The sequence below is a fragment of the Lepus europaeus genome, chromosome 8 (genome assembly GCF_033115175.1).
Source record: "Lepus europaeus isolate LE1 chromosome 8, mLepTim1.pri, whole genome shotgun sequence".
Taxonomy (NCBI): Eukaryota; Metazoa; Chordata; class Mammalia; order Lagomorpha; family Leporidae; genus Lepus; species Lepus europaeus.
This window is the reverse complement of record NC_084834.1, coordinates 19,049,691-19,056,564: the sequence shown is the minus strand read 5'-3', so window position 1 is coordinate 19,056,564 and position 6,874 is coordinate 19,049,691. Positions and strand designations below refer to the sequence as shown.

Genomic DNA, 6,874 nt, shown 5'->3' with positions numbered 1-6,874 from the left:
GAAGAAAGCAAGTGCCTCTTGTTGGTTGATAAGTTTATAATTTTAAACATGGCGACTTAAAGTCTTTTGTCATCCACAGTTATATATGATTTGCTGCTCATAAAACTAAAGTGTTGTTGGTTCTGTGTTTAGCTGTCCTCCTATAGGTTCCTATGGACTTTTTCCAGCCACTTCTATTGTATTCAGTACTTTGGGATGGCTCTATAAAGAGATGAAGCCAATACTGTATTAACAGTACCAACTGAGAGAAAGTATGGTTAACTGAGGTTACTAAAAAGAAAAAGCAATTCAAATCAATTGGTAATCTACAAAAAGAGTTAAAGATTTTAAAAGCTATTATTAAAATTGCTATATTGGTCTATTATGCTATATTATATGTGTGGCCATATATTTCTTTTAGCATTCCTTTTAGAATTCCTTATAGAATTGAAGATTGTGTGAAGACTGACAAAAGTACCAACCAGTTCACCTGGATCCACCTAACTGGATGATATATAGTTCTCAGCAGTTCCAAAAGAAGGTTTAGATCAGGCATGTGTGTATCTACAAATATTTGGTACATTGATGAACTTCACTGTCTTTGTTAACATCAGAACAACTTAGGCAGAGGGTTCTGACTTTACTGACCATCATTCTCACTGTCGTTACTCAGTTGTTTTCAGGTGGCTTAACAAGTTAAAGCTATGTCTACTTGGAGAACCCAGAACTCCATTGCTGTCTGGAAATAACCCTTTAGTCCAGGCACATGTTGCTAGTAAAGCAGCATTACAACACAGCCATATCCTGACACTTCAAACTGAGCTGGCACAAGTGCTAGCCCTAACAATCTTCAGAGTAACATTTTTTGTAATAAATGCACAAAAAAATTCTCACCATTTTATCACTTTGGTTAGAGAGTTACAGAATAATGCAGTTCCCTGCTTAATTTTCAACTCATACTCAATAAATTTTACTTTTGATGGATAGATAAATCCTTGGCCGGAACCGCGGCTCAATAGGCTAATCCTCTGCCTGTGGCACCGGTACCCCGGGTTCTAGTCCCGGTCGGGGCGCAGGATTCTGTCCCGGTTTCTCCTCTTCCAATCCAGCTCTCTGCTGTGGCCCGGGAGTGCAGTGGAGGATGGCCCAAGTGCTTGGGCCCTGCCACCCACATGGGAGGCCAGGAGAAGCACCTGGCTCCTGGCTTCAGATCGGTGCAGCGCTGCAGCAGCCATTGGGGGGTGAACCAATGGAAAAGGAAGACCTTTCTCTCTGTCTCTCTCTCTCACTGTCCACTCTGCCTGTCAAAAAAATAAATAAATAAAAATAAATCCTCCCTATTTCTTTCATTTTAGTAAATGCACTTACTGTTGGGTTTTGCAGTTGATATTTATGTAACCATTTCTTACCAAAGATGTCAGGGATTGTTTTCTCCCTTTTCTAAACAATATAGCTGCTTAAACAATAGGTTGAGTAGCAGAGTCTGTTCTTTACAACTTCACACACAATGTAAATGTTTGACAATGTTTGAAACTAAAATCACTTGGATAAAAGGGATGAGATACAAAGTTAACTGTGTGAATCTGAATACTCAATGAGTCTGTATATTATGAAAGTGATTACTGATTTGTTTGTTAATACTCTACAAATGATTGATGATGAGCTAAAATTAGAAGTAAAAAAGTTTAATGACCCCTCCCAAAAACATCCAGTTAAAATATTTTCTTGTGTCTCTTCATACGTAGCAAAGAAACTATGAGAAACACTTAAAATATAGGCAAAATAAAATCATACAATCCTGTCATTTAGAGATATCTACTATTAACATTTTAGATTTTACTTTCAATAATATTCTTAGTTTTTGAGAATATGCTCTTTGAAATATTACTGTATTTTTGTGTCTATGTAAAAAGCTGCAAATAGAAATACAAAGATAGCTTCTACTTTCTATTATAACATACTGTACTATATTTTTTCATGCAATAGATTTCCTTCAAAGATTGTAGGTTTATGTGACTATATTATCTTGTATCATATTAATATGCTGCAATTTATTTATTATTATTGGACATTCAATTTGTGCATATGGAGGGTTGAGTAACTTTTTCATATATGATATTTTAATAAAGCATGCTATTACATATATTTATATCTATGTATTTCTTTTGGGTATAAAAATGTTTTACTGGTTCAAAGTATTTTGCCATTTTTGTACTTATCCAAATTTCTTCACAATTGGATTGCACTGATTTATTTATTTATTTTTTAACTTTTATTTAATGAATATAAATTTCCAATGTACAGCTTATGGATTACAATGGCTTCCCTCTCCCATAACTTCCCTCCCATCTGCAACCCTCCCCTCTCCCGCTCCCTCTCCCCTTCCATTCACATCAAGATTCATTTTCAATTCTCTTTATATACAGAAGATCAATTTAGTAAACATTAAGTAAAGATTTCAACAGTTTGCACCCAGATAGAAACACAAAGTGAAACATACTGTTTGAGTACTAGTTATAGCATTAAATCAAAATGTACAGCACATTAAGGACAGAGATCCCACATGAGGAGCAAGAATTGCACTGATTTATAATCTCATCATCAGTCTCCAACAGTGCCCTTCACATCATGCTGTTAACATAATAAAATCTTGGTATTTTATTGATATTTTTTTTCTTTTTTTTTTATTAAACTTTTATTTAATGAATATAAATTTCCAAAGTATAGCTTATGGGTTACAATGGCTTCTCCCCTCCCACAACCTCCCTCCCACCCGCAACCCTCCCCCATCCCGCTCCCTTTCCCCTTCCATTCATGTAAAGATTCATTTTCAATTCTCTTTGTATACAGAAGATCAATTTAGTATATATTAGGTAAAGATTTCAACATTTTGCCCATATAGCAATATCAAGTGAAAAAACTACCATTGGATTACTAATTATAGCATTAAATAGCAATGTACAGCACATTAAAGACAGAGATCCTACATAATTTTTTTTTCAAAATAATTAATTTTCTATGCCATTTCCATTTTAACACCAGGTTTTTTTTTTTTTTCATTTCCAATTCTCTTTATATACAGAAGATCACTTCAGTATATAATTAGCAAAGACCTCATCAGTCTGCGCCCACACAGAAACGCAAAGTATAAAAATACTGTTTCAGTACCAGTCATAGCATCACTTGGCTTTAGACAACACATTAGGGACAGATCCCGCATGGGGTGTAAGTACACAGTGACTCCTGTTGCTGACTTAACAATTTGACACTCCTGTTCATGGCGTCAGTAATCTCCCTAGGCTCTAGTCATGAGTTGCCAGGGCTATGGAAGCCTTTAGAGTTCGCTGACTTTGGTCTTATTCCGATAGGGTCATAGTCAAAGTGGAGGTTCTCTCCTCCCTTCGGAGAAGGGTACCTCCTTCTTTGATGGCCCCGTTCTTTCCACTGGGATCTCACTCACAGAGATCCTTCATTTAGGTCTTTTTTTTTTTTTTCCATGATATCTTGGCTTTCCATGCCTGCTATACTCTCATGGGCTCTTCAGCCAGATCTGAATGCCTTGAGGGCTGATTCTGAGGCCGGAGTGTTGTTTAGGACATCTGCCATCCTATGAGTCTGCTGTGTATCCCACTTCCCATGTTGGATCTTTCTCTCCCTTTTTGATTATATCAGTTAGTATTAGCAGATACTTGTCTTGTTTGTGTGATCTCTTTGACTCTTAGACCTATCAGAGCTATCAATTGTGAGCTGAAATTGATCACTTGGACTAGTGCGATGGCATTGGTACATGCCATCTTGATGGAATTGTGTTGGAATCCCCTGCACATTTCTAACTCCACCATTTGCGGCCAGTCCGATTGAGCATGTTCCAAATTGTTCATCTCCTCCCTCTCTTTTTCCACTCTTAGATTTAACAGGGATCACTTTTCAGTTAAAATTTAAACACCTGAGAATAATTGTGTGTTAATTACTGAGTTCAACCAATAGTACTAGAACAACAACAACAACAACAAATACTAAAAAGGATAAAGTATTACATTGTACATCTAAAGTCAGGACAGGAGCTGATCAGTTCATTGTTTCTTATAGTGTCCAGATATTTTGAAATTCAATGATTACTTATAGTCCTCATCTTTACTGTCGAGGAACAGTGGATATTTTTTCTTATTATTATTGAACTCTTTACTTAGTGTAGGGTTAATCCTACTACTTACTACTTACTATAAAGTAACCTGAAAGTAGATCATTGTAAAAATTAAGAGAGTGAATAAAATAGGAAGGAAGAGGAAAAGTAGGAGTCTAGGTGGAAGGGAAGGTAGGGTAGGAAATACCACCATGTTCCTAAATCTATATACATGAAATTAATTTACTTTAAATAAAGTTTAAAAATCAAATAAATGTTTGGTCAAGACAAAAACAAAAACAAAAAAAGAACTTCAGTGATATTATTCATCATTATGTTAATTTTATAATTATAGGCCATATTTATTCCTCTCATTGAATTTTATATTCTTTATATCCTTTCCATATTTTTATCTGGACTTTTAAACTATTACCATTAATTTGTAGGCACAGAGTTTTTCAAGTTTTTCTTAAGTATTTTAAAAATCTGTTTTTCTAAAAATCAAATGAATTTGCTTCAAATGAGCTACAATAATTCTCCAATATTTTTAAAAAATAGAATTGCAGATAAAGAGAATAAATTAATCCCTAATTGTTCTTTCACAGTAATCTTTAAGAATAGTTATGTGTTTTCATTTTTCACTGTATGAGATCAGGAACAATCATTTTACTGTTAACATCTCTTTCATCCTTTTTGAACACTCTCTAAACATAACAGATGTGTCCAGTTGCACAAGCACAATGAAATTAATGATTTGTGGAAAAGCATTCTTTTGAAGGGAGAGAGTGCCAAACATGTTTTGAATGTAAGGAATTTGACCCTAAGTAGGTAGGAGTCATGTTCTATACAAATAAGGATCTAAGTGATGACTTTCATCCACTTGAACTATTATATTATTTTTTAAAGAATAACAAAATTTTTTCATAGATTTTCATTAAAGAAAAGGAGAATGTTCATAGAAAAAGAATTAGCATTGAAATGATAAAGAAATTCCATGTCCAGATTCTATGGCTTAACAAAAGGGCAAGGTTTTGACCTTTGACCTTTACACAATTGTGCTTCAGTGAAATACTCTCTGGAACTCTTCCAGGTAACATTTGCATGTTGCTGCCAACTATGTCAAAACAGGAAGAAAACACATTAAAATATGTGAACCGTGTCATTTAACATCTAAATGGATTTATGATATAATATTGTACTTTTGAAAAATTCACCAGAGATAGATTAGTTGGATAAAAAATAAATAAGAATAATAAGGACCTGAATAACATGTTTTTAAAAAGTAGATCTGCCACTTTGAGAGCTGAGAGTGAAGCTGCTGGGAGTGTGGAACTTTCTTCTGGTTAGTGAGCCTACCACACTGGAGAACAACCCCATAGAAAAAAAAGTTCCGTGGTGTTCTTTGTCGCACATTTATGGAGTTTCTGAAGGGCAGTGGAGATCACTGCCAGGCACAGCACATCCTCTATGCAGACAGTGAACTGAAGAGATTCATCACTACTCCACCAAGAAGCCCCCACAAAAGTGGTTAGCCTGGACACAGGAGTGTTGAATTGAAATCCACTGAGAATCCTTTCTATTGCCCCTGTATTACTGGACTGAAAAACTGCCGCTTCTTATTAAGAGGCTCATTTCATTTTCCATGACTCCCAATGTCATACTCAAAGCACTGAGAATTGAAAGTGGAGGATGAAGAAGACTTTAGTTTCTTCGCATATTTCTATATTCAGTTTTTCTTTTAAACTCTTTCATAACCCTATTGTTTTTTTTTTTTTTAAGTAAATTAAGATGGCTAGAATGAACTGCCCAGCTCCTTTGGAATTTACATACAAGAACATGAGATTTCTTATTACTCATAATCCAACCAATGCAACATTAACCAAATTTATTGAGAAAATTTATTGAGGTGCAATGGCCATAGAAATACGGAATTACCATGGTATAGTAAGAGTATGTAAAGCAACTTATGGCACTATTCTTGTGGAGAAAGAAGGTAGTTCGTGTCCTTGATTGGCCTTTTGATGATGGTGCACCACCATTTAACCAGATCATTGATGACTGGTTAAGTCTTGTAAAAATTAAGTTTCTTGAAGAACCTGGTTGTTGCAGTGCTGATCATTGTGTTGCAGGCCTTAGGAGAACTCTAGTGCTTGTGGCCCTAGCATTAATTGAAGGTGGAATAAAATATGAAAATGCAGTATAGTTCATAAGAGAAAAGCAGCTTGGAGCTTGTTAACAGCAAACAACTTTTGTATTTGGAAGAATATCGTCCTAAGAGGCTGCTGTGCTTAGAAGACACCAATGGCCATAGAAACAGCTCTTGCATTCCGTAACACTGGGGTGCCTAACACCATTGCCTTGGAAGTAAACTAGAGACAGGATCTAATTTGTCATCCATAATAGCCAACATCTTGGCTTGGTGAATAACTTTAGTGAAGCTTCCTAAGGGTATTGAAAAGCAGTTTTGGGGTTGGCACTGTGGTGTAGTGGGTGGAGCCGCCGCCTGCAGTGCCAGTTTCCCATATGGGCGCCAGTTGGATTCCCAGCTGCTCCACTTCTGATCCAGCTCTCTGTTGTGGCCTGGGAAGGTGGTAGAAGATGGCTCAAGTCCTTGGGCCCCTGCACCCGTGTGGGAGACCCTGAGGAAGCTCCTGGCTCTTGGCTTCAGATTGGCATAGCACCGGCTGTTGCGGCCATCTGGGGAGTGAACCAGCGGATGGAAAAATCTTTCTCTCTCTCTCTCTCTCTCTCTCTCTCTTCCTCTCCTTCTCT

General features: G+C 36.4%; 1 pseudogene; it reads left to right on the top strand.

Annotated features, from left to right (window-relative positions):
* The first annotated feature begins 5,890 nt into the window (after positions 1–5,890).
* Positions 5,891–6,435, top strand: LOC133765227 (protein tyrosine phosphatase type IVA 1-like; annotated as a pseudogene).
* The last annotated feature ends 439 nt before the right edge of the window (positions 6,436–6,874 follow it).